Source organism: Mustela nivalis (genome assembly GCF_964662115.1).
Source record: "Mustela nivalis genome assembly, chromosome: 16".
NCBI classification, from domain to species: Eukaryota; Metazoa; Chordata; class Mammalia; order Carnivora; family Mustelidae; genus Mustela; species Mustela nivalis.
The window spans coordinates 55,050,334-55,076,620 of record NC_139035.1 but is presented as its reverse complement, the minus strand read 5'-3'; the positions used below and the strand labels follow the sequence as shown (position 1 = coordinate 55,076,620).

At 41.5% G+C, this 26,287-nt stretch overlaps 1 protein-coding gene across 10 annotated transcripts in view; it reads left to right on the top strand.

The window, feature by feature from the left end:
* The window catches only part of ESRRG (estrogen related receptor gamma), a 621,316-nt gene that overhangs the window by 58,163 nt on the left and 536,866 nt on the right, over window positions 1-26,287 (top strand). The window contains exon 1 of one of the 10 annotated variants that reach the window (XM_082703838.1): window positions 254-271. The exons of the other annotated variants lie outside the window; for them this stretch is intronic. The gene's annotated coding sequence lies outside the window, so the exon portion shown is untranslated. Of the gene's footprint in view, window positions 1-253; window positions 272-26,287 lie in introns of those variants that run through there. 10 annotated transcript variants of the gene reach the window in all.

The following is a 26,287-nucleotide window of genomic DNA, read 5'->3' as shown; positions in this document are numbered from 1 at the left end:
CAAATGAGCCAGGAGAGCAGAGGCAACCAGACATGAAATGATTTTAATAGAAATTACGGTAAAAGGTCATGTGATGTGGTATCTGCTTCTGTTCAGTTTTAAAGGGAAAGTCTGTCTTTTTTACCCCGCCACCCCCCACCCCCGCACACCTCTTTCCAGTCAACCCAAGTAGATGTCTTCCCAAACTTGGCAGGTCCCACTCTCTGCTTCCATGGAGAAGGGCGGCCAGTGTCATCCTGTGTACAGTGTGGTGACTTATGGATTTTCACCGGTAAGTACCTTTATTTTAGAAATGAAAAGGAAATCTGTGTCTTTCAGGGCTTCCTTCATGGAAGGTCATGCTTAACGTGGGCTAGAAGTCCTCAAGCTTTGACCGAAGAGGAATAGGTCATTTTGTTCCTTAGCTTTTCTGGAATACAGTTATCTTTTCTCTCCTTTCCCACGTCTCTGGATTATTTTGGAACCTCGATCCCGCTGAAAACTGTTATTTGCTCTAGAAGCAACTTCTGCAGTATGGTAATGACACACGCAGATACCGGGAGCGGTGCTGGCTCTTCACGTCAGGGTTCTCACCCAGGCATACCTTGGCTGAGTTCTCCAAGGACCAAGTTTTACAGTCCCCTTTGCCTTTTGCTGGTAGAGATGGTTTCTGTATGTAAAAATTGTTGTATTCATAAATTTGCCTCTGACCAAGAAATGGTAACAACTTGTACCCGTGTGAAGTGTTAACCTCAGGCTTTGTTTGGTGTACCGATACCAGCTATGCTTATTTAAAAGGAAATGAAAGGAAAAAACCTCTAGCCATAAAAGTTGGGGGGAAAAAGGGGACCCTTAGAAGCCAGATCTGGAGGGTGGACCTAGTGGGTGCCTGGTGCACAGGAATGAAAGGGCTCAGTCTCTGTGCCGGAGACCCGCAGGTACCCACAGGCATTTGAAGTCAAGGGCTGTCTCTAGGTGTGCTGTGTCTCAAGGTGACACAGACCTGAGCTGGTCTCTTGAGCCACACCTCCGGCCACCTGCAGATGGTATAAATAATCGCATCATCGTGGAACAGAAGAGAATGCCGTGTTTATATTTTACCTCCTTTTAACATTCAGATGCTTCTGCATAGATGTGTAATTGTACATGTGTAGATGCATGCGGAGTAATGGAGCTTCAGGTGTTGATTTTTCTGTTACTGCTTTGCCTTCTGCAGACCTAATCAGCACGTGAAAAAGCATTGACTTGTAATTTACAATCTCAGTAGGATGTAAGAGCCATCAGCCCCTCTTTATGCCCCAAAGAGTTTTATCTATTGAACTAGTTTTTTTTCTTTTTAATCTCTAAGTGTTAACATAGTGTTTATATTTAAGCTTTTTAAAAAAAACCAAGCTTTTTAAGGCGTTGGAGTGACGCACTGCATGCTTGGACTGAAACATTCTTCAGAAGGTCATGGTTAGCTGTGACCTCACGGTTTACTGTTCTAATACTAGCTTTGCTTATCAAGAATAAGTGAAAGAAAATCCTCTAGTAATTCATGTTGAGGGAAAAGGGAGCAATTTCAAAGCAGACGTGGAAATTCCAAGTAGGGTTTTAGGTAAATTATAATTAAAACTTTGTTTTCACTTTTCCTGGCCTTGATTCTCCAAGTTGAAGGGTAGGAATAAAGTGTTGACTACCGGGTAGTAAGGAGCAAAATCCTGGAGTCAGACGTGGATTGCAGTCTTTGCTCTGGACCTTACAATGCTTAGGATTTGGGGCAAAGTTTCTTCATATCTTTGAGCTGCCCCATCCTCATCTCTAGATTGAAGATAATAATGCACACCCGTGTGTGAAGGAAAGGGTTAAAGGAGAAAATGCACAGAAAGTATTTCATACCATGCCTGGCACATAGCAAGTGTCCAATAAACTCTTGCCAGTTTCCTTATTTTTGTTAATTGAGGAACGTTGTGCTTAAGTAAAATCCTGCTACTTAACCAGTGTTAAGTATCCTGCTGCCAACCAGTGTTGAACTAGAGAGAGACAGTATTCAGATCCTAAGTTGGTCTTTTTCGACAACTGTCTGCGGCAGTAACTTGTCATCACGTAGGACATGGTGATTCAATTTGTATCATAGTGTAGTGTTTCATAGAGCCCTTACTAAAAGCCAGAAGTAGCCCCTTATTACTGTATTTTTTTTTCATTTATTTCCAAATAATTTAGGAAAATTATTATTTTTTAAATTTAGGATTTCTGATGCTTTGGGTATTAAGGCGACATGTACATTTTGTCTGTGATCCTGTTGCTAGAGTTGAGAGCAGAAGGACACTTGTAGGTTTAAGAAACTGATAATTAAATTAATCCTAAAAGCTTAAAAGTAGTGGTAGATAATGATATGTAGTAAAGAGCAGTAATATTTAACAGGCTAGTAAATGTGGAGGTTATCAGCTACTAAAGAGACATTTCTTGGGAGGATCGTCGACATGGTCACTGACCTTTCACCTTCCTTCCTAAGGGCTTGCTTCTCTCTTTCCTCCTTCTGTCTTTTCCCCCTTTCTTCTTTCTCTACCCCTTCTTCCTTCCTTCCTTCCTTCCCTTTAGCTCTTATATATTATCTCCGCTACATAGCATTTTCTTTTTCTCTGTGAACCATAAAGGTTCAAGGAAGAGAAAAAAGAGGAACAGGAGACCCGTGGTCTTTTCATGCTAGCTCTGATTTTATAAATGGAAAGTTTAAGAGGAGTCAGAAAAATCTGTTTTCTTTCTCTTGCTATTGAATTGGAGAGGCACATCTGAGGTGACCTGCAGACCCCAGGGAAGCCTTGCTCAGTAACTATTTGTTGATTCATTGATTAAACGGCATGGAGAGAAGGGACATCAAGCACGGAGATTCCCTCAGTACTGAAAGCTTTGAAACCCCAAGCCACCATGTGCAGTAGGATGGCTTCTCTGTGACCTTCCAACAACTAATCTCCTTTAAGAACTGAATCAAAGCGGTTAAGGGATTTTGTCAGATGGATTTTTGCCTACAGTTGGGTTTTTGGCAGTTGCATGTAGAACGCAATACATTCTTCACAAGGATATGAAATTTTTTTTCTGAAAGGAATGAAGACAAGGTGCCAACAGAGATCTCCAGAGAGGGACTCTTGTTTACCCACGGTACTGTTCAGGCAGGGACAGCTGCAAGGTGGATGACTTTCTCACACTTCCCGCCAACCTTCTCCTTCACCACCCGTGTCTGATGGTCTAGTCAACAAGCTCACTCATGCAGTGGGTGCCTCGCCATAATCTTCTCTTCCAAGGGCAGAGAAAAAGCCTGTGATTAGAATTGATATTATATGAGTCGCAAAAGGCATCCACTGTCTACTTCTAGGGACATCATAGAGTATAGAAGTTATTTTAATGAGCAAACAACTTACTCAAAGTCACACAACCTAGGAGTTGTGAAAACAGGAGTAGGACTTGGGATTTCTGGTTCCCAAACTAGTGCTTTTCGGAGAGCTCTTGCCTTCTGGTGTACAGACTACAAAAAAGAAAGCTTATATTATAGTGGAAAAAAGAACCTAGATTAGGAAATGGCTAATCTGTCCTAAAGGAGTGGCTCAGATGAGTACTGTAGGTCTGGTTCTAATCCTTCAGTGATAATTTAGAAACCCTGTGATCTTCGGGAAAGACACTTAACCATTCTGAGCTACGGTTTCTTTCATTGTAAAACTGATATTAAAATAACTGTCACGCATGCGTTTTAGGTTGCATTGAGGATTCTGTATGATTATATGTGGATATTAGCTTGTCCAATGCTTGACAGGAGACAGGTAGCAGTAAGCATTATTGAAATTCCTCTTCCCTTTCCAAGGTCAGTGGTGGAGTCATGGATAGTAGAAGTATGGGAAAGGGCTTTTCTGGATGCATCCGGAATGGTGTAGCTCGGTGGTCTTCAAGATTTTCTACTGCTACAACACATATCAGAAACGAATGTGAAGTGTTACCACATGCCTGGCCCAGAGGGATCCATTAGTCATGATCTGATAGTGGCGACCATGGTGGTGATGGAGGTTGGTGGGGGAGGTGCACATACCAAGGGTGAGCCTGGGGTATGAGCAGCTCCCAAGGCTTTGGCTTGGATTGTGCTGCTGTCTTTCCTACATTAGAGAAGAGATAAGAATGGTGGTGGGCAAGAGCCAGGTCACTTTAAGTGCAACTACACTCATTTCAGTTAAAAAAATAATAATAATAATAATAACCAGCAGCCTTCAGTGCTTTATTCCTGGTAACAATATCCAGTTTATCTAGAAGATACCATCCTTCCTGGAAGAATGTAATTTTGAAAGATGGTTTCCATCACAGCTCTGGAACTAGACTCCATGGGTTTGAATCTTGGATCAACCACTCACTAGCAGTGATGATCTAAGGAAATGTGTGAGCCAGTCTTATAAGTCTCTATCCCCTCACCTTGAATTGGAACAATAATGGTAAACACTTGATGGGATTGTTAGGAGGATTACATGGGTTCACACATATAAAGTACTAGGAAAAATGTCTGGTACATAGTACATGCTCAGTGCTAGTAATTTTTAGAGGTTTCTCTCTCCAAGCTATTTCACGGAGAGTATCCTATCTTAAGATTCTCTCTGAAAATTGACATTATTAATGTTATCCTTGTAGTCAATAGTGTATAAAACTGTATTTTTAGTTTTAACAAAATAAAATCTGCTCTTTATTGTGGTGCACTCACCACTTACCCAGGCATTATGTCATCTGTATTCTATGGCATCTAAATTAATCTAATTCCCCCTTTACTCTTATGTGATAGTGTTACCCCCATCATACAAATGAGAAAATTGAACCTCCAAGAGGGGATAGAACTTACCCAGCTCATGAGTGACAGATCCAAGCTTCAAATGTGTAATCTTCCCTACATGTCTTCCCCACACAACCTCATTAAGTTGTAGACAATTTGCAGGGGTGGTGGGAAAGGTGTATTTTCTGGAATGAAAAAGAAATGATGAAATGGGTTTACTATAGCACATCCCAAAGATTCAGACCAGAAACAGAGAAGATGATCATTGTAAAAAGCAACTTAATTTCATTACTCAATACTCAGAAAATCTAGAAATATAACCTTAATTCTATCTTATGGACAGGAAAAGGTGAGAGACCGAGGTGGGGAAGGATCATGGATAATGAGGAGGAGGAAAATGAGTCAGAGACAGAGACAGAGAGACAGAGACTGAAAGAATGAGGCAGAGGTATACATTAAATGCCTTTCATTTAACACTCAAGCAGTCCTGGAGGTAGATAGTCTAGGACCATCAACCTGATTCTAGACATTATTTTTTCCAAGACAACAAAACTGAAAATAATGGTTTGGGGATTTGCCTTATGATATTTTACCTTTAAACCCAGTACACTCTTCTACTTCATCATTCTACCTTTGGAGACACAGAGGTTGATACAAAGCTATGGATAGATACATGGAAGGAAAGACTGATGTGTTCATTGACACAAGGACAAATTACATTAGAGCCCCCCTTTTTTGTCTTCGGATAGTAACACTGAAGATTTTCTAAAGTCACGTTGTGGTTTTGCAACTATAGGCATAAGTTAGATTAAGCTACATACAGGAGATCAGGTGTTTAGTGATATTTAATGGTTTTTATTTAAAAGTAGATTTACTTCTGTTATTGAATTGCTTTTCAAAAAGAAAATCTTTTGAGTTAAATAAATCACATTTCTTCCTAATTTTACAGATGAAGAAATTGTGTTCTGCAGAAATTCAATGATCTCCATAAAATCATAGCAACTTCTAGCAGATGTGAAAGCCATTCTCTGGTTTTGAGCCTCCAGGAAAAGATTTTTCTTTTTCCTGTGATGATCTCTTCTAATTGGTATGGTTATCATATCACCAACTTCTGAAAACTTGGGGACACACGATAGAGGAGGGTCACACTGGTGTACATAATGAGTGCCTGTCTGGGAAGTAGACTCAGAGGATGACCCTTTGGTGAAGGTTTTGCTATGGCTTTTCAGTTTGGAATACCATCATCTGATCTTTGAAAAATGGTGTAAGTGTTATGGTTTACAACATTTCTGCCCCCTAAGTTCCAGGCTGTGCACTGGAGAGAATCCTGTGCCTTCTTGTGGTTTAGCCTCCTGGGGTCCACCAGACGCTCCAGTGTCTTCCCCAGACAGTAGCCTGCTGCTTCCACATTATGTCTGACTGGCACTCTGTTTGTAGAGCAGATGGAGTTTCCTTCCAAGAGGAGCTTCCCACTCTGCATGTTTGTTTTGAGGATGTGGGTTGGGGTAAGTACAGGGGACCAGGAAAAGAGGGGAGATACCAAATGGGTGTGTGAGCAATAAGATGCAGTCCAATGAAAAAGGAGAGAGGGAAATCCTTGTAATTTCCAAGGTTGATGCCAAGCTAGACCACCTTCTTAAATCAGTTTAAGCAAAATCTCTGGGGTTAGGCCATGAGATGATGACCCCAGGGTCCTTCTTGGGGCAAAACAAACAAACCCGCCCAATGATCCTTTTCTAGGATGATGGAAGTGGAGAGGAGGGATTGAAAGGAGAAAAGGTGTTGGCTTTTCATCTTTGCCTTTAGAAGGTCATGGAACCATATGACCAGTTTCAAGGGAAAACTGAGAATAATTGTGCTTGTGGATGAATAACTTTTTTCTTACCATGCTCACTGAAATCATGCGCAAAATGACTCCCTTCCACTCTTTTTTCTAAATTAAAGTACTTCTAATAATACACGATACTTGTGTAGTGAGAGTTTGTGAAGTTATAAATTATCATACCCCCCCCTTTTTTTACAGCTGAGTTAACTTAGCAAGAATAAGTGGCTTGTTCAGAGTAATAGTTTGCTAGAAAGGAAGCCGAAGACAAGAAATTGGGCCTTCTCTGACCTTCAGATATGGACTGATTCTACCTCTTAGAGATTCCAGTCTTGTTAGAGGGCCGGCTCAGGGTAGCACTAAAGATGAGTGTGAGGAAAGTTACAGAGGGCAAAAACACCCTGAGAATATTAGAAGTACTTGGAATGTCTTGTTTTATGTTGAGGGTGGTATCTATGGCTAACGCTGGTGCAAAGATTCTGATATTGTCTTCCACTGATAAGTGAGGGCAAGGGGAAGCACCCTTTGGAGGCTCATACAGGACGCAGAATACCTCTCTCTACCTAGTCTGCAGGCTTTCCTCTCTTTCCTACGTCAGGCAAGAGAGGGGAAACATACTCTGGGGCTGTCAGAAGAATGGAGTCGAGGCAGCGCTAATTAAGAGAGAAACGACCTTGTCCATGTTTATTTATTCTCGTGTTTACCTTCACACCCACTTTACTCTGTAGTAGAAGAGTCATTCTTGTCTGTAACATCGTCTCAAAAGTGAAGGGACAGCTAAATCATTATGAGGTTAGATGGTGCAACATTCTCTCCTCAAAGCAATGAATACCCTTAGAATAAAATCATGTTGGTCTGATACTTAATTAAAATATGAGTGTCATTTTTTTCCCCTTTGGAATGAAACCTTGTAAGTCACGTGGGTATTAGAAGGTGAAGTTGATGTGTGCCCTTTCTCACATGAGCTCTATTTTATTAACATCAGTTAAATAAGATCCTAATACAGCTCTGAATAGTAAGGTGAATTTCTTGGCTTGGCTTACTTCTAAGATGATGACAGAGAAGTTATGTATTTGATAATGGCTCCGAAATCTTCAGGTTGATCTGGCATTAGTCAGCATTTGACCATAGATTCCCGGTAGGAAGTCCGTTCAAGCTATTGCTAATGCTTCAGAAGTACTCTGTGTGACTGGCAGAGTGAACAGTCTGGTGTCATAGAGATGTCAGCTTTTTGCCCTCAAACCATCATTAACCAGAAGCAGCTACCAGCTAATATTTCAACATTACTTTCAGAATGTCAAACTATTAGTCATCATATAGACAACAAATATGTTCACTTAAAAGATGCCTGCTTAAAAGCAAAATGAGTCTTGGTCGGCCTCAGTGCTGTTTGTACGCTAGAGGTTTACTCTGAATTTCTCTCCTTTGGATTATTTAATAACCATTTTAATTTGAGTAAAGTTTCACTTTAATACTGCTAGAAATTAGAGGAAAATATCGCCCACGTTCATTTGCTATGTTACGCAGAGACAGTACCCAGCAAAGGTAAAAGATAAAAGATCAATTCTTATGGATCTCATAGTTCCAAGCTTTTGAGGCTGTATTTTAGAAACTTTGTAATTATTGTGGGTAATCTTGCAGAAAATTAAATGTGGGGTTTGCGTATGTGAAGAAGTTTGGACTCTTCTGCTCGCCATAGCTCGTTAGTGCTTAGCATCTCACTGTCCCTGTCAGACTTCGGGTTGCCCTCCACCCGAGGGCCGTCAAATGCTCTTTGTGATATAAGTGAAAAATCCTCGGCGGGGGGCACACCATCGTACATTCGAGGCATATTTTAGAGGCCAGTGGTTCTCCGCCAAGGTCAGCGCCCCCCACCCAGGGACATTTGACAATGTTTGAGGACGTTTTGATTATTATACCTGGGAGAAGAGGTGCCCCTGGTATCTACGGCATGGAGAACCATTCTTTGGTCTCTGCTGAACATAGCATGCGTGGGGCAGCTCCCCACACCACAAAGAATTGTCCAACCTCAAAAGTCAGCAGTGTTGAGAAGCCTTGTTCTAGATTCTTCCAGGGATGCCTGGGTGGCTCAGTTGGTGAAGCTGCTGCCTTCAGCTCAGGTCATGATCCCAGGGTCCTGGGATCGAGTCCCACATCAGGCTCCTTGCTCGGCAGGGAGTGTGCTTCTCTCTCCACTTCTGCCTGCTTGTGTTCTCAATCTCTCTCTCTGACAAATAAATAAATAAAATCTAGATTCTTCCTAATTTTAAAGGGTAAAGGAGAGGGAAGTAGCTTAACTATTTTCAGATTTTTTAAATGGTTGATTTTTAAAAGTAAGTTCCCCCCATGGGGTATAGACTCAAGGTGGCAAATGCAAACACATCACATATTTGCTTAAAAAAAATATTCAGAGTGTAAGATCTGTGCTGTGGCCAATTGTGCTACATATAACAATCACAGTTCCAACAATATTAATAGCTGCCACTCCTATAGCACTTACTCTGTGCCGCACGCTGTCCAGAGCGTCAGTCCAGGTGGTGATTCAGTTTTCGAAGAAACTCCGTTGGGTACCTGCCTGGGCCCTTCAGTACTCAGACACTTTAATACTTGGGTGTGTAGGAATAAGGTGAGCTCCTGGCAGGAAGCGTAAGGAACAGAGTATTAGCAACGTATCTGGAAAGAGGAAGGCTTTACTTCTCTAAATGCCCCTGGTTGCTCAAGCTTTTTTCTACGGTACTATTATTGCAAAAGTACTTCTTTGGAAACTAGGATTGCCATCATAAAGCAGGTTTATATTTGCTTCTAGAGGATGAAAAAGGAAAAAAAAAATAAATAAAAAGGTTTTCTAACTCTCTGCTTGCCGGTTTTGCACCGGGTCCCATGCCTGTCTGTGTTTCCCTGTGTACTAGCTCTTCTTGACAGAACGGGTCTTCAGGTGACGTGTAAATGACAAAAGGTGAGTATCTGGTGCAACTCAGCCTTGGAAATACACCTGCTGCCCTGACTTTCTAAGTTGCCTGTCCTCTGAGTCTCTTTCCTAGAGTTTTCTAGGGATAGGAGGCTCTCCCTTTAAAATTTTACCATCGAGAGGTACCTGGGTGGTACAGTTGGTTGTGTCCGACTCCTGATTTTATCTCAGGTCATGATCTCAGCGTGGTATCGGCTTGAGATTCCTTTTCCCTCTTCCCCACCCACTCGTGCTGTCTCGCTCTCTCTCTCCCTCCCTCTCTCTCAAATAAATAAATAAGTCTTCAAAAAAATTTTATTTTACCCTAAAACCTCTGTTTGAAAGAAAAATAGGTAAAATCTCTCTAAGCAAGCCTCATGGGAGATTCTCCAAGAACACATTGAACAATGGAATTTTCCCTGGAAATGCCACAGTGAAGGTCATATTCCCAGAGGGATTTCTTGTGGGAATTGGGAAGTGAGCTAGGTTTGCTGCTTTCACACCTACTGAGGTGTTTCGAGTCCGGAGAGTTAAAAGTTTGTCAAAGCTGACACATCTTACCTTTGCCAAACTGGTCTGTTGTATGAAACCCCAGTTGCCATCAAAACCCGGAAAGGAAAACATCACAAATCACTAGAAATATATCAGCATTCTGAGCTGTAGGATTTATGGGGCACTAATGGATATCCTAGGCTGTTTATCTTCCTGTAGCCATTGAAACACATCTGCCTTTTTCTTACGGTAAAAGGCCTTTCTGTCAAGGAGTTGTAGGATCCCTAAGCCTAGGAGAAGTGGTGTTGAGGAAAAATGGCACTCGGGTCCTTCTTTTCTTTCATGTCTTGTCATCTTCCCCTTTTTGCCTGTTTCTCTTCCTCATTGAAAGCCCAAAATAAACACAGTAAGGATATACTCAAGTTTGGCAGTGGGGGTCTTTACAGAGACTGGCACAGATGGGGTACAGAATATTCTAGAATGAGGCCCAATTCACATATTCTTTACCTTCTGTTTCAAAGGATAGTCCTCATTCATTTTTTTCATGGCGGGCTTCTCTGTGTCTAAAGGCTGATTCCCACATGCAGTCCATATAGGTTATTTTGTTCATCAAGTTCCAGGGAAACGCTTCAAAAGAATGCTCCTGCTTTGGGGGACTTCTGATATTTCGCACTGGTTAGCTTTAGCTCTTTTTGGAGCTCCTGGTCCTGCTCACTCTTGTCTTCTGTGGAGGAAAAATGCAAATGAATTCCAACCACATGAGGAGGGGTTGTAGCTCCTTTGAGACTTTCCCTCACACGTGCTGCCCTTACCCTCTAAGTCGGTTGTCCTCTGAATCTCTTTCCTAGAGTTCTCAAGGCATGGGAGGCTCTTCCTTTAAAATTTGGTTCCATTCGGTAGCTGCGGATTTGGGTTCTGTGCCTGGCTTTGCCACTTATTAAATTGTGACCTTGGATCAAATTACTTAACATTGCTCAGTTTCCATGACTGTAAAATGAAGCAAATCTTAAATATATAGACACACAAGATTAAATGATGTAAAATATGCAAAGCCCCAAATTGAATGGGTAAAAGGTTTGCTGGTTTCTGGGGTAATATGACTGGATATACTCCTGGAGTCTTAGGCGAATTGACTCTGTACTTAGCTTAGTACAGAATGTAGCCCAGGGACTACAGACTCAGAGTCACCCCTGTACTCATTAAAATGCAGATTCCATGCCTCCTGCCCAGTGGTCTGAATAAGAATCTCTAGAAAATGGGATCCAGTACCTTGTATTTTTCAAAACACCTCATGTGACTCCCATACACTCCGGAATCGGAGGAGTACCAGGTTGGCCAACGACCTTTCCCGTTCTGGGATGCTCTGTCCCTCCTGCAGCAACAATGCTACTTCTAGAGAATTCTAGGCTCTCTACTTGCAGGTTCTTCTCATCCTGGCGGAGTCTTGCCTTTGAGCCCGTGAACTCACTCTCCCGGTTCATAAGCAGTCCTTTTGATGGTAGGCCCCACGTGGTTGGGTAACCTAAATAATGTGATAATGAGGAAGGACCAAAGGTCACGAGATTGTTAACATGTGTGAGGAGATTGTAGGCTTAGCCTCTCAGGTGAGGGAAAGGTTACGCACCAACTGTATCCACACTTCAAAGCATGCGGATAGTTTGCTGCACTAACTTAATTATCTGTGCTATTGATATCTTTGACGAACATATCTATACCCCGGATCCAGTTACTTCACAGTGGGAGAGAGCGGGACGCGGCTTGTTGAGTTGCCAACTTCCTAAAATGCTTTTTAGAGTCAGCTGGGTTGCTTAGGCCTCTCTTGCTCTTGGATTAAATATAAAAATAACTATGTAAAGCATATCAACCCTCTTTTCCCTGTCTGCTGAAACTGCAATCTCCTGTGCTTTTTCTAGAACCCATTAAAGAAGGAGGAAGAGAGGAGGGGTAACAATATGTAAAACCCCAAAGCCCCATCAGAGATTCTCCCAGAACGGATCCTGCTGTTGGATCTCAGCTGAGGGAGAAAAGAGCTGGTCACGTCAGTACCTACTAGTTCCTTGTTGACTGGTTAAGGCTTGATGAAGTACCTGAGCCTTGTCCTCGCGGTTGTCCCTCATCTCTGGAACCACGTTAGCCTGGTTGACATCTGCCCCAGAAGCTTGGAGGGAAGGAAGTACAACCCAGCTCAGGTGGTGTTTTCATTTCTGAGCCATCCAAGTGCTGGATGTTAGCAAACATTTGAAACTAGAGACCGAAAAGAGGGATTTGTCTCTACCCTGTTCTTGCCGATCCAGACTGGCTTTGCTGTTTGTCCCCGTCACCACAAAAACAGCAGCCCCGGTTTGCAGGTGTCCGGAGAGAAGCACTTCCATCTCTGCCGCTCCCCTTTGCCTGTAGCTCTGGAGGATAGACGTCCTCTGTCAGGTGTCGCTTTCATTTTTTTTTTTACCGACTCACAAGGGGTGTTGTTGTGTTCCCGGACCTGAGTGGTGGGCATGATTTTTGGAGCAGTCGATTTACTGACTTCTCTGCAAGTGATGTGATATGAAAGGCGGGGAGACAGGATTGACCCAAACCCCTCCCTGCCCCGAAAGGGAATACGGTGGCTGCTGGGGAGAAGCGCTGATGTCTCCTAGGCAGAGACCGGGGGAGAAATTTTCAGCTCTTCATCCTTTTTAGGCTTGTAAAGTCTCTCACACAGTACGCCACAGCTTTTGAAAACATGGTCATTTTAATGATAAAAACGCTGTGGAGAGAGTGCCGGAGCGTCACGCAAAACCAGCCGCGGCATCCTGCGTGACATTCCAAATATTAATACAAATAGAATTAATTCGCACGCCAGGGGTGTCTCGGGAATCCATTTTAAGTTGGCACTTAACTTGGACTTGAGATTTCCCCGTGACTGCCCATGTTGAAAAATGTTTGCTAAACAAGGCCGGGCTGGGCTGCCCCCGATCTATAAATTCGCTCCAACTCATTCATTAACAACACTCGATCGTAACTAGAAGCAAAGGTCGGTTAAAAAGGAGATGGCTGTTCCCTGTCTTCGGTGAGCGGTGAGGTTGTTGCAAATGTTATACCTGGCCTATCACTTCCAAGTTATTGGCGAGGGAGCAAGGATTATTTAATGACATCATTTCTTAGTTCATTAAGGACTTGCTCTAGGCTTTAAAAATATCTCTGGCGTGTAGATTCGGTAAAGAGGATGCTGATTCCTTGTATCTTGCATTACACTGAGTTTGTGGCTAGACTAAAGTAAGACTTCCTGTGTCTTTCTAGTTCTCCCCGGCCTTGTCTTTCTATTTCTGCACAGTGAATTTAATAAAGAAACTATCTCGGAGTAATAATTCTGACAAGCCCTGGACATTCCTTTGGGGGAAGGAGGACTGACCTTTTCCTGTTTTTAATAAAACCTCTGTGAATTTGGGCTTGCCTCTTCTGCGGTCCAGCGCAACTGTCTTTTTATTCCATATTTAAGGCTGGGATGAGCCCATTTATTTCCTCTGAATTAGAAGCAGGAAAGCAGTCCCGGGAAAGATGGCTGTTGTGAGGTTGGTTTTACTCATGTCTGTTAAATTAGGTACTTATTTACATGCGTCTAGCTACTTGGTTTTATGTTTTCCCTTTCTTGTTGTTAGATTTTGTTCTTTATTTATGATTTATTGTTTCATCTATTTCTGAAAGAACTGAGAAGTGGTGCTTTTATAATATGGGGCTCAAGTCTGCTCTGGTGATTGGCAGGCTGTTTTATCCTAACTGTGACACTGGTGATTTTAAAAGCTTCATTTTTGTCTTAGTCTTGAACAAGGAGGATTTTACACATTATTACCTCCTAAAAATCCCACTGGATGGATAATTTGGAGTCAAAGAATTTGAGACCTTTTGGGGGAAGAAAGAACCAAGCCACAGAATCTCTATGATTATTTTTTATGGTCACTAAAAATATTTAGCGTACTAAATATGATAGCCTCTCTGTGAAAGTTTGGTATATTTTAAAATAGAATAATAGGTATAAAAGAATCATTTGTAAGGGATATCTTCTTTACAGTCTCAGGAAGATACCTATAAATCTGTTTTGATTGTTCAGGCAAACTCAGAGACATTTATTCCCTGGTGTCTGTCTGTCTCTCTCTCTTTGGTGTTCAGTCTCGTTTTGATTTTGTAACTCAAAGTTGACTCTTTTCTCATGAGCCCTGGCATATTCCCTGAGAAAGAGAGTAATTTAGATGCTTGGAAAAGCAAATGCTCCGGAGAAGCTTAATTTAATGGATGGAACACAAGGAGTAGGTCTGTATTAAATCCTAGTAACATGGGCTGAGGCTACCTCTACCATGATCAGGGCGATGGGCCATCCCCCTTCACCCACTGAAGACCACAGTGTTAGGGTCACGGTTTATCTTGCATCATTTTCCTTCAGCATCCTCAGCTTAATTACACAAGTATGAAAATCAAGTAAATGATGGAGACATTAAGAAGTTCAGAGGAGGGCGCCAGGGTGTCTCAGTGGGTTAAAGCCTCTGCCTTTGGCTCAGGTTGTAATCTCAGGGCCCTGGGATCAAGTCCTGCATTGGGCTCTCTGCTCAGTGGGGAACCTGCTTCTCCCTCTCTCTCTCTCTCTGCCTGCCTCTCTGTCTACTTGTGATCTCTCTCTGTCAAATAAATAAATAAAATCTTAAAGAAAAAACGAAGTTCATAGGAAAGGGGAAGTCATTGGACTCATAAAAACCTTGAAGTGGATCTACGTTATCTTCCTAATGAAATATAACTCTGCAAAGACTTTTGTTGACCTTCACAGTGTGACCTCAGTCATCATTTCCTAGCATTGTTTTCTACTTCAACCATGTGTTTTGTGATGCCTTCTCAGCAGGAGACTGGATGGCAGTGAGAAACACAGTTTTTTAACAAAAATATTTTTATTGTAAATAAAACACAAAAAGAAAAACTATATGAATCAAATGAAGATCCTGATTAAGTATTACAAATTTATGTATTGCATATATATTGTATAAAATCTTACGTGTGTGTGTGTGTGTGTATATATGTATAGAAAAATTTTGTATGTATTATGTGCTAACCTGGACAAAAACTAGACTTTTGTCACTCATAAGCCTCTCCCAATCACACTTTTGTACCCCCCATAAGTAATCATTATCCTATTATAATAATCATTTCATTATATTGTTAGAAATATGCCCATCACCCAGTGTGCCTCCCAGATGCTATAGTTTAGTCTTGCCCATTAAAAAAAAAAAGGATATGCCTTGTAAATCTCTTTCACTTTGTAAGTTCCTCCTCAGGCCCTTTTATCTCTTTATAGTTTATTGAGGAACCTGGGCCATTTGGCCTATAGACTTTCCCTGAGCCTGAGTTTTCCTGACTACCTACTCATAGTGCGCTCTAACCCGTTTCCCTGCCCCTGCATTTTCTGCAGGTAGGCAGCGGGATCCAGAGACTGGATCACACTGAGGCTTGATCCCTTAGGCAAGACTGTAGGTGGTGCTGGCAAGGTAGTTCTTACTGAAGCTCGTATTGTCCCGCTCTAGATAGTGAGGACCTCTTCAAGTTGCATCTCAAGTCTTTTTGTCATTGCCTTAAAAGCCTTTGATACCTTCCCTGCTGTCTGATAATACAGTTCCAAGTTCCTCTTGTACATTTCCTGTCCCAGATGTGGAATCGGCCATTTTTCCAAGAACCCTTATTTCTTTAGGTAAGAAATGTTTTTCCAAGTCTACAGTTTGGGTGCTAAGGATGCTTGTTGCTGCTGGGTTGTTCATCGTTTTTAACCCTTTGTGGAGGACAGAATTAGGGTTCGATCCATTGTTCGATCGATCTACCTATCCATCTACCTACTTATTATTAAATATCTGTACCTATATTTTATGAGTATATCTATATTTTATTAAATGATTTATGAATTTATGCATTCATATTGATATTCCAATTGAGATTTGGGATTACCGAGTTTTATATAACCTCTTCTTCATTACACTAATATATCTTCCCGTTTTCAAGAGTCTTGATTGACATGGATAGAGGATAATGGAATTAGAACAGCCCATAGTGATCCCCTTGTTTTAAACCATGTTAGCCACATACTTGTCTCAAGAGAGCAGTACTAATACTAGTAGCAATGCAGTTATTGAAAACATTAAAAACTTTTTTTCCATATAGTCCCACCCCAGTCCTTCCCTCATTTTAAAATAGCTGTGAATAGTTGTGCTGTATGTAACTTGGCAGAACATACAGCTATTAGGTACTCTGCTTCTCTGTCTCTTAGCATACTTTTAATCTTAATTTCACAGGCAACTATGTATTTTAATATTCACCACTAGTCTTTATGTTGATGGTCTCTCTAATTGTTTTGATTGCCTGAAGCTGATTTCGCTAGTATGTGCTTCAGAAAACACTCTTGGGAACAATACTCCTTCCAATACTCCTATATCCCTAACAGTTTGTTTGAATCCTTTATACTTGCAAGTCAGTTTTGCTGGATATAAAATTATTTTCTTTCCTCTAGGATATCAAATAGGCAACTTAATTTTCTTCCTTTTAAAACTTTGCTTTAGAAGAATCTGATGATAATTTAATTTTCTTTACACTGTAAGTCATGTACTCAAAGAATTTTATTAGAACATGTGTCAGTATTGGTTTTGGGGGGATTAGTATTGTCAGGTACATAGTATAATTATTCAGGGCCATTTCAAGCTTTTTTTAAAATTTCAGGAAATTTTCTTGAATTATAGTCATTAGTATTCATTATACTCACTCGCTTTGATTCCTTCTTCAGAATCTCTTTTAAGCCATATGCTCAATTTCCTTGTGCTTATCTTTACTATTTGTTTTTCAAACCTTTTTATCTCTTTCATTTTTAAAAATTTTTTACCTTCCCTCCTTTTTACCTTTTATATTTGTTAAGGAATTATCTGTTGTGTTTATTTGTTCCCAGTTCAGTTGGCATTTATAAAGTTAGTTTTTTTTCTTTTATTTCTAATTCTTTCCTGAGTCCTGTCACCATACTCAAAAATTCTTCTAATCTGACTGTGGTGTTCTTTTATATTTTATATCATTTCTTAATGTCTTTAAGCTTCTTTTGAAATGACAGGTTATAGTTTTGATCTGTTTTATGAGAATGTCTTTCCAGCATGCTTTTTTTTTGTCTCTAGGGATGTTTTTCTGTTCCCTATTCTTTTTTTGTAATTATGATAGCTTTGTATGGGATTTGACCTTGATACTTTTCCATTGTTCATTTTTATGTGAAATTAATTTTCCTGACCTTTTAGAATGAGTTATAGGTTCAGGAAACAGAGCTTTTCTGTGTGTGTGTGTGTGTGTGTGTGTGTGTGTAATGTAGTATACAAAAATATGGTAGATTCTTTCTGGCTGCTTTCCTCATTGCCACTTTGATCTTCTCTTTCTTTCAGATCTTTTATTCCATACAGCACAACGTTGATGGCACTTTCTCATTAGTGGGAGCTACTCTGGAAGGGAACCCTAGTGGCTTGACAGGGTTGTGGCAATTAAACTGCTCTCTTTCTTTCTGTCCTACTTAGCGTGGATGGGCCCCTTGCACCAAGGTGTTAAAAAGGAAAAAAACCCTCCCAGTTCTAGTTATTGTTTCAAATGGGCCCGCTGAACTTTCCAGTGAGTATTGTTGGCTGTTTTAAGGTTCCCCTGTTCTTAGGTCCATGAGATGCCACTCCATTATTTCAGACTTCCTCCCATGCTGATTCAATGTAGGATTTGTGACTCTTGGTGGTTTGCCCAATCAACTGGTTTCGGATTCATGAGGAAATTTTGTCTCCTGTTTTGTTTTAAAAGTTGTCCCTGAGTTTTGGGTTTTGTAGTCTAGTCGTTCTATTTTTATCTTGTTCAAAGGATTGAAAAACTGTGCCACCAATGCTGCCAGCGTGCTCTGTCATTGTCTCCCTTTCTGGTCCTTTAAGCAGTGCCCTATCTGATGAGTGGCATGCGTTGAAGAAGCAGTAGCCCAGCAAAGAGAAACAGCCTGGCTTTCCATAAAGGCCTTCTTCTGTATAAGATGACTACCTCCAGTAGGGTGTAACCCATGAACACAATTTCAGAGGCACCATGTTCTAGCCAACTTAGCTAGTCAGCTCAGAAATGGTAAAAATGTTTTGCAATATTTTGTTTTTTGTTTAGGTCTAAGTTCAGCTTTTCTTCCCTTCAATAAACACGAGTTTTTATTTATATCTAGACTTCTATTATATTTATGGTGACCCATAAAAATAACCACAATAATGAGATAAAATATGATTAATAATAGAGGGCATGAATCAAAGTAGATTATCTGATGAAACAAACATCCTAAACATCTTGGTGTCTTAAATTATTTCTCATTTATGCTACACCTGACTTGGATTGGAGGGTGGGGTGAGTGGGGTACTCTACCCCACATTGATATTCACGGACTCAGGGCCATCCCCAAGGGCCTCAGAGTCCGGCTCATTGGAAGGGAGTGGTCAGAGAGTACCCCAGGGAAAGATTTTAGGGACCAGTGTTGTCAAACATACATCATTTCTACCGACGTACCACTGGCCGGAGTTCAGGCATGTAAAACTATTTGAGCAAGGGAACATTAAAAAAAGGTAGTATAATTATGTACCCAGACAGGAAAGGAAATGAGGTTTGGTGAGTCCGTGATCTGCCATGATGAAGAAATGGGAAAAGAGAATCAGAATCATTTATCAGGTTAGAGAGGGCATTTCAGCCAGAAAACAATAGTATGAAGACTTGGATATAAGGAAGCGTATGTTGGCTTTAGAAAACCAAGAAAATGTTGGTATGGTTGGCGTACCAGATGAAGTCAGAAAAGGAGGCCATGGTCTCATCAGAGTGGCCTTGCGTATTAGCTAAGGATTCTATCCCTTATCGTGCATGAAGAACAGGGCTGTCTGTGGTTTGTAAGCAGGGGAGTGCCATAATCTGGTGTGTGTTCTAGAAAGATCATTCTGGCCTCCAACTATTATCAGCAGTGTCTCTGAAATTATAGAAGAAACCTCTTCCAAACCTTTCTTGATCATGCACCTAGTTCTACAAACCGAGGAAAACCAAATTCACCTCTGCCTGTGCCCATCTAAATCATGCTCACTTGGTAGGCTTCCATTAATCGGCTACAATCACAACCAGAGTCTGCAGTGAGTTCTATAAATTCAGACTGGAAATGTAATTTCAGATCTCATAGGGCCTGTGTTGTTTCAGTGATATTATAATCAATGACTGGTGCTCCCTTTGAAGCTCATAAAGTGACCTCTTTTGACATTGATTTCTCATCTGTTTTTTTCTCTGACCTTTTTTCACCTCCTATGTCTCTTTATTTGCTAAGGCATAGTATTTTATTGCCAGGCACCCTTATAATAACCACAGTAGCCATACATTTAGCTTTGTTCGGGTCATTACTACCTAAATAGACACTGTTGTGGCAAGATCTAGTCCTAGGAACCGGTGTTACAACACTCTCTGAGGGAGACTGTTTTTCTTCCATTAGAAGATACCAAAACTTGCTGTCGAGTTGTCTTCTGTGCTTCGACTGGAGTCTAGGCAGGTGGCCACGTGCCCTTTGTCCTTTCATTTGAGCTCCAGACTGAGAACACCTCAGAAAATGATCCCAAGTGTGGGATCGAACCTAACATGGTCATTTCCAAGATAATTTGCGTGTCTTACTGAAAGCCCATAGGAGATTAAATAGGAAAGCAAATGAAATGTGCATCTTTCTTAGAGAAGTGTGCGGTTGGTCTGGCATTTATGCTTCTCCCAGTGTGACCTTTAGAAGAGAATATGATCGATAGCCTATTGGATCATCTCGAGTCTGGCTGTCAAGGTTCAGGAGAGGGAAGTTGAGGGATTTGGATGAAAAGCACCTGAAATGGCTAAGTGCAACCTTAGTAGAAAAAGACTCATGTTTTTTCAATAGTTTCCAGAAGGTTCCTAAGCACCTGATGTATGATGGGCTTTTTCATTTTGGGCATCTGCTATCTTTGCCTAGCTCAACATTCCAGTGAGGGTTTTTCTTTTTTTTCAGCGCTCAAAATTGAACATGTCAGCAGTGAGCAGCCACCCAGCTTTGTAAAGAATGCCACGGCTGACAACTTCACAGCTGCTGAGGAATCGGCTGAGCCTTTCTTGTAAAGCAGTACCGTACACAAGAGCTTTTGTGCCATGGGGACCCACCATGGAGTTTCCAAATGCCCTTACTCCTGGAAAAATGTACCAACCCCTCCTTACCATGTTGCCTTAATCTCTGGTGATCATACCCATGACTGTAGCCAGCCCTTTGGTAGCTTCAGGAAGAACACAAAAAGACTCTAATATATTGTCAGAGTGAAAAACAAAACAAAATAGAGCAAAGACAACCACCATATTTTAGGCACAAGACCCTTAGTTTTCTTTCTTTACATATCACTCAAATCGTTTGGAACCAAAGAAATCAGCTCAGGAACACATATAAAAGTTCCGTTTTAATATTCTTGAATAATTCTGTAAAGGTCTAATGACTACAGCAAGAAACACACAACTTTTCTACAGCATTTTAAGGTGGTTTTTTTTTTTTTTTTTTTTTTTTTGGCAACTGCTTTTAGACATGTAATTTTGCTCTGATTGAGGAAGAATGAGTGAAGGAAGATGAAAGTAAAGGATCTCTTGTTCTCCATGTTCGTCTCCAGGTGGCCTCTCTATTTTCATCAAAAGTCCTGTAATGTCCAAGAGCCATCTTAGTGCTTAAGGGTGATTAGTCTGTGGATTCTGGCTGGAAGACATGGGATTCCTGAACCAACTGCCCCAAAGTGTCTCTGAGAAACCATTTAAGGAATGCCCTGCTGTAGTTAACTCTCACAGTCAACCAGATTATGGTCCTTATTTTGCCCCACATCCATAACCAACTCTCCTTTTCTCTAAGACCTTATTTGGTCATTCACTGCCAGTTACCCCTTAGGGACTTACTGGAAACGTTTCATCAAGTCAAGGCAAGCTTATGGTTTGTTTGAAGGATTCTTGGATATTTTGTCAGAGATGTTCTTAAGAACCTGGTTCTGAACACACAGATCTCTCTTGGGTCGTTTTAGAAAAGTGGGGGTGAGACAGTGACATTGTACCATGTATGTGATATATGGTTGGTACTCCCCTTGTAGCGAGGAATTCATTTGGAATAATTTACAGGTGGAGGGTCCCTTGATGTTGATGCATTCAGTCACTATGAAACTTGTCCCAGTGTCTGTTTCATGGTTGCCCCAGTGTCTTTGGATACGTGCAGATTACTTTCTTACCAGATCTGAAATTCAGTCTTTTCTGAATCACCCCAGTGCATCCTGTGACACTTCTTCAAATGTTGCATAAACGCTTTCTGTATAGTTTTTAAAATTTAGTCTCAGAATCGAAAGTATATTTCCATTTTACTTTCTTATGTATTCTTAGGAGTCCACAAAGCAGGCCTTCCTGTGCCCACTGAAACAATTCTAACAGGGGACTTTCTTCCAAATGCTTTGCATACTTTTGAGTATTTTGTAGATGGGAAACAGAACTCCTGATGGGTTAAGTTGCTTTTGCAGGACGCCATTTAGCTGTTTAAAAGCACAGTCCGTACATGACCTGGCTGTCTTGCTTGTCTCTTAGGTCAGTCCTAGCCCATGTAGCTGAGCTTTTCTCTGTCACCTCAATCCTGAAAATGGCACAGTGACTGTCTCAGAAACCTAAGTAAGTGATGGCCCATGCTGGTGGGCTTGTGCTCACTCCTAATCACTGCCCTTTTAATTTGAGGCTCTAGCAGATGGAAAATGATTTGGATGTTGCAGTAACAGCAAAAATAACATTGGCTTCCTCTCAGCTTTTGCCTGGAGAAGCCCAAGAAGCCTGTTCTTTATAATTAGAAGGTTCATGTTAACTTCAACAGTAGCACAGAGCCAGCCATCATAAGCATGAACTGATTCACCTTTGAGAAGTGACAAGGAAAGAATCAGCCTGAGGTTGCCTGGAGCTTTCTTCAGGATAAGACCTGAAGGGGAAACCCTCATTGGTTCAGACCAAGAATGATCAAATGACCCAGTCTTACCTACTCCCCTGCCCCCCCTTATCCACGCCTTTCTCTCCTGTCTCAGAACCACCTGAGGACTTAGAACTGCTGACTTCAGCTCATTGGCCAGTGCGTCGGGGCTTAGATCCTGGATGTGAAATAAGGAAGAAAAAAGTCTTTTACAAAACCTTCCTTCCATCATTCCTTTCTTTCCTCTTTGTCAGCCTATATGTGCACCTTTAAAAAAAAAAAAATGTCTCTTTCTACCTTGGAGTCTCTTCTGGTCATGATTCTTCTCCACACCTGGCTCCTTACCACCTGATGGCCAAAGCAATATTCCTTGACCAGAGCAGTCATTTTAAATGGCACTATTTTTATCATGTGGAGCCTTAGAAAGGTCTTTTAATAGTGTACACAGGCCCTCAGAACCTAGTGACATAATGAGTTAGGCCATGACTAACCCCAGATTTCCTGATTATTCACTTAGTGACTGATTCACTTTTGTGAGGGTCCCATTTGTTGTGACTATTTATAAACAAGCATGTTGAGGAAAAGACAGATGATAACTGAGCAGGGGAGATGTGGCTACTGGATCTACACCTCTGCTTGAGCGGTGCTTGGCCTCGATCTTCTCCTGCTGCCCTTAATGATCCTGCTATTCTGAGAGTGTTGGGATTTGGAGATTGCCATTCCTTCCACTGATCCACAATCATCAGCTTTTCTGTGAGTTTATTTCAAGCAGGAGGAGATTCTCTCTCTTGGCCTTCCTGGCAGCCACCTCCAGATGAGGAATCATTCACATGCAGAATGTCTGACTCCCATTTGTTACTCCAACTTGAATTGTCCCCTCATGACCTATGACCTTAGATGATAAAGTTGCACAGGTTATCTGGCCTGTCCCATCTAATAGACAATAATGTAGCTCTGCTGGGGAAGGACTATATTTTATCAAGATCATTCTCATGTGTAACCTAATTTTTGTTGGACCATGTTTAGTTTTACTATATCAGCAACTTCCCTGGGCCAAAAACTCCATTTATTAAGCTGCGTTGCCAAAAGTTCTTTTCCACCACCCTGGCTCACATATCTTGGCATGTCACTCTAGATGATCCTTTAGGTCCAGGTCAGAGGATCACACAGGTAAGATTGCCTTCTAATAAGGTTCTTTGACATCTTGGTTATTAAATTCCATTGAATGGGGTTCAAGCACATCTAGCTTACAGAGAGGTGTGTGCCATGTGGAAAATGCCATAAATCTTCTGATAGCAAGTTTCTCATATTTCTGCTATTTGTAGGCTTATTTACTCTGCTTATCCAGAATGATGCCACCTCTGTCCTGGAGCATATGGTCTTCACAGGTGGGAGAAGAGAAGACCAGCTTTCACTTCCCTTTCTGCCTCATGCTGCCTTCCTTTCTTTTTTTGTGACCTCTGTCTTCTGGTTGTCAGAATGGCTGCTGTTGACTTCTCATGAGTGTCACTGGCTTATCTCCCTGGATTGGAACCTACTCTAGTGCAGCCTATAGCTTGAGGAGAAGGTGCTCGGAGCCCAGGCTGCAGCTGGGGGCCATGGAATTGGGGACAGGGCAGTGGACAGCGGGAAGATCGTGAATGCTCTACCTGGGCACCTCTAGAACTTCTTGATGGGGCCATTGGCACACCAGCTATATTCTTTCCTTTTTCCTCTCATGCTCTGTTACCGTGTTTATCACCTCCCCAAGAGAGATTCAACATGGGAATTTTCCCACCATGGGAAAAGCATTTCTTCTCTTTTCTAAGAAGCCTTCTCAACTTTAGTTATTCTCTGTTCTTTGAAAAGACCCGAGTCTTGGTTCTGTGAATCTCATGAGTCAGAATTTACCTAGTGCTTTCTTGAAGGTACTGATTCTCAGAGACAGATACAAGTGTTCCAGGTAGAAAGGTTTAGGAAATGGTGCACGTTCCTTCTTGCTTCTTTGAGATTCACAATGGGATCATAAAGGCTCTGGAGTCATGAAATTAGTTGTTTTTTTTTTTTTATGTAATTTAGAATTTAAAAATTGTAGTCAGAGGAAGCTTGCCTGAAGAAAATATAAATTCTGACTTAAAGGATGAGTAGAATTTGGAGTGGGGGAGGGACTATGGTGGTAATAATATAGGCTGAGAGTATGCAAGTTCAAGAAATTCTGAAGACCATTATTATGATTGGGGAATAGTGCACTGAAGTGAGAGGGGAGCTGGATGAAGCAGGAGGTGGTGGTGGAGAGCCTGATAGCAGGGCCTGATAGGAAGGGCTTATTGGCCATATTAAGGATTTTGATCTCTATCCAATGGGCAGAAGAAAACCTTGGAAGGCTTTTCATAATCCACATGGCTTAATTAGATACCCATTGTCAGAACACCATTTTGGCTACAACTTGATAGCAGATCGCAGGAGGGACAGTGTGGATTGCAGGCAGAAAATTTACTTACACTGGAAGCTTCTATTCTTAGTGAATAGCAGGGGAAATACTTCATATCCTCATCTCTTCCAGTTTTAAATCATTTTCTTTCATTAAAAATGGTCCTTTCCAGGTAAGCACCCACTCAGAGTTCTCCACCGAGTCTCTTCCCCAAGATGGCCTGGTGGAATGAGAAAGCTTCCAGTGCCTGGCATTTGCATATGGGTCTCAATCAAGGTAACTTGCTGGGTTCTTAACTGCTGTCCTCTGTGGGAGTCGTAGCTCATTGTATGCCTAGTCGCCACTGACCCCCTGCCACTTGAACTTACTGTCTGTTGTATTTCAGCTCGGTTAGGGCCTGGGTCCTCTTCACTGCCTCGTTTGCCCCTGTGCTCTCTCTGGCATTGTGGCATCATGACTGAAGTCTGGCTCTGTGTTCCATCTAGACTCCAGTATGGTACCCACCAACCCCCAGCCCTGGATCCTGGTAGGCTCCCTAGCCAGCACCAGCTGTGACTGCCCGTGTCCCTCCCCAGAATTCACCAGCCTTTCTGCACTTCAATACTACACTAAAGCCGAAGGACCTAGGTCACTAGACTCAGTCTTCCTCTCCACTTACCCTTGTTTCCCTCAACTTACACTCTGATGGGTTGCTCCAGTTTGGGAGTTGGGGAGCACCTGGCAAGATGGTCCTAAACAGGAAGTGGAGAACAACTCTTTAAATACCTACCTGCTCCAGGTCTTCACTCCAGAGAAGTGAGTCAAGACCTCTTTCATGGTCTCTGCTACTGCTGTCTCTGCCTCTGGCCTTCCTCCCCAATACTTGGGGCTGGAAAAGTCGGCTAGATTTTTTCTCCCGAGTTGCATTTTCTTCACTCTCTCTTTCTTGGCCTGTAGTCAAACACAAAAATCTAGTATATAAGCCAAAGATCTTGAATTGAGAATTCCCTTTCTTGCACTCTTTAAGGCTTAACTTTTGAGTCTTTTCTCTACAGAGGTCATATAAATAAGCTTTGAGACTCAAAGCTAAGAGGTGTGCTCTTTCTACCTGGTCATGTCCAAGTCCTTCTCCCACTGGAACAGTTATCCTCATGCTCATCTGTGGAAGTGGATAGGTGCGAAGGATTATGATTTATTATTTTCAAAATACTCTCCCTGTGAAAGTAGGAACAAGGTCTCCTAAGAGATATTTATAACTTGGACTTGGGTGATGACAGTAGAGATGGAGAGAAATAAATGAATCAGAAAAATATCTAGATGTTAGGATTGATAGTACTTGGTGCTTGGAATAAGGTGAATTGATCAAATGTGAGAATCTCAAGGTTTCTGTTTTGTGTGGATGGATGGTAATGCCACTTGCTAAGACACAGAACATTGGAAAAAGAATTGGTTGGGGGTACTAGACCACTTTTGGATGTGCTGCATTTAAAGTTTTTGTGAGACATCCAAGTAGAGAGTAGTCAGTAGAATGTACACATGTATAGCTTAAATATGAGTATTTCTAAAGAAATCACATCATAATTGTAAGATTGGTGGGTAAGTAGGAAATTAAAGGAGTGATAACTAGATTGACCAAATGGTAGATAATGTGATGCAACCATCACACTGTAGGCAGAGGCTTACCAATGAAACCAGAGGTGAATAAGTGTATTGATTAATACTCTTTCTCCATGCCACATCCCATGGTTCACCACTCTACCTTCTCTTTGAAGGACACAGCCTTCATTTACATAAATTAATATATTCAGTCAGTTTACATCAAATCTTACCAACTAGGGATTAATTTTGTCTCTTTCCAATGATGTTGCATATCTCTCTGTTCTGAT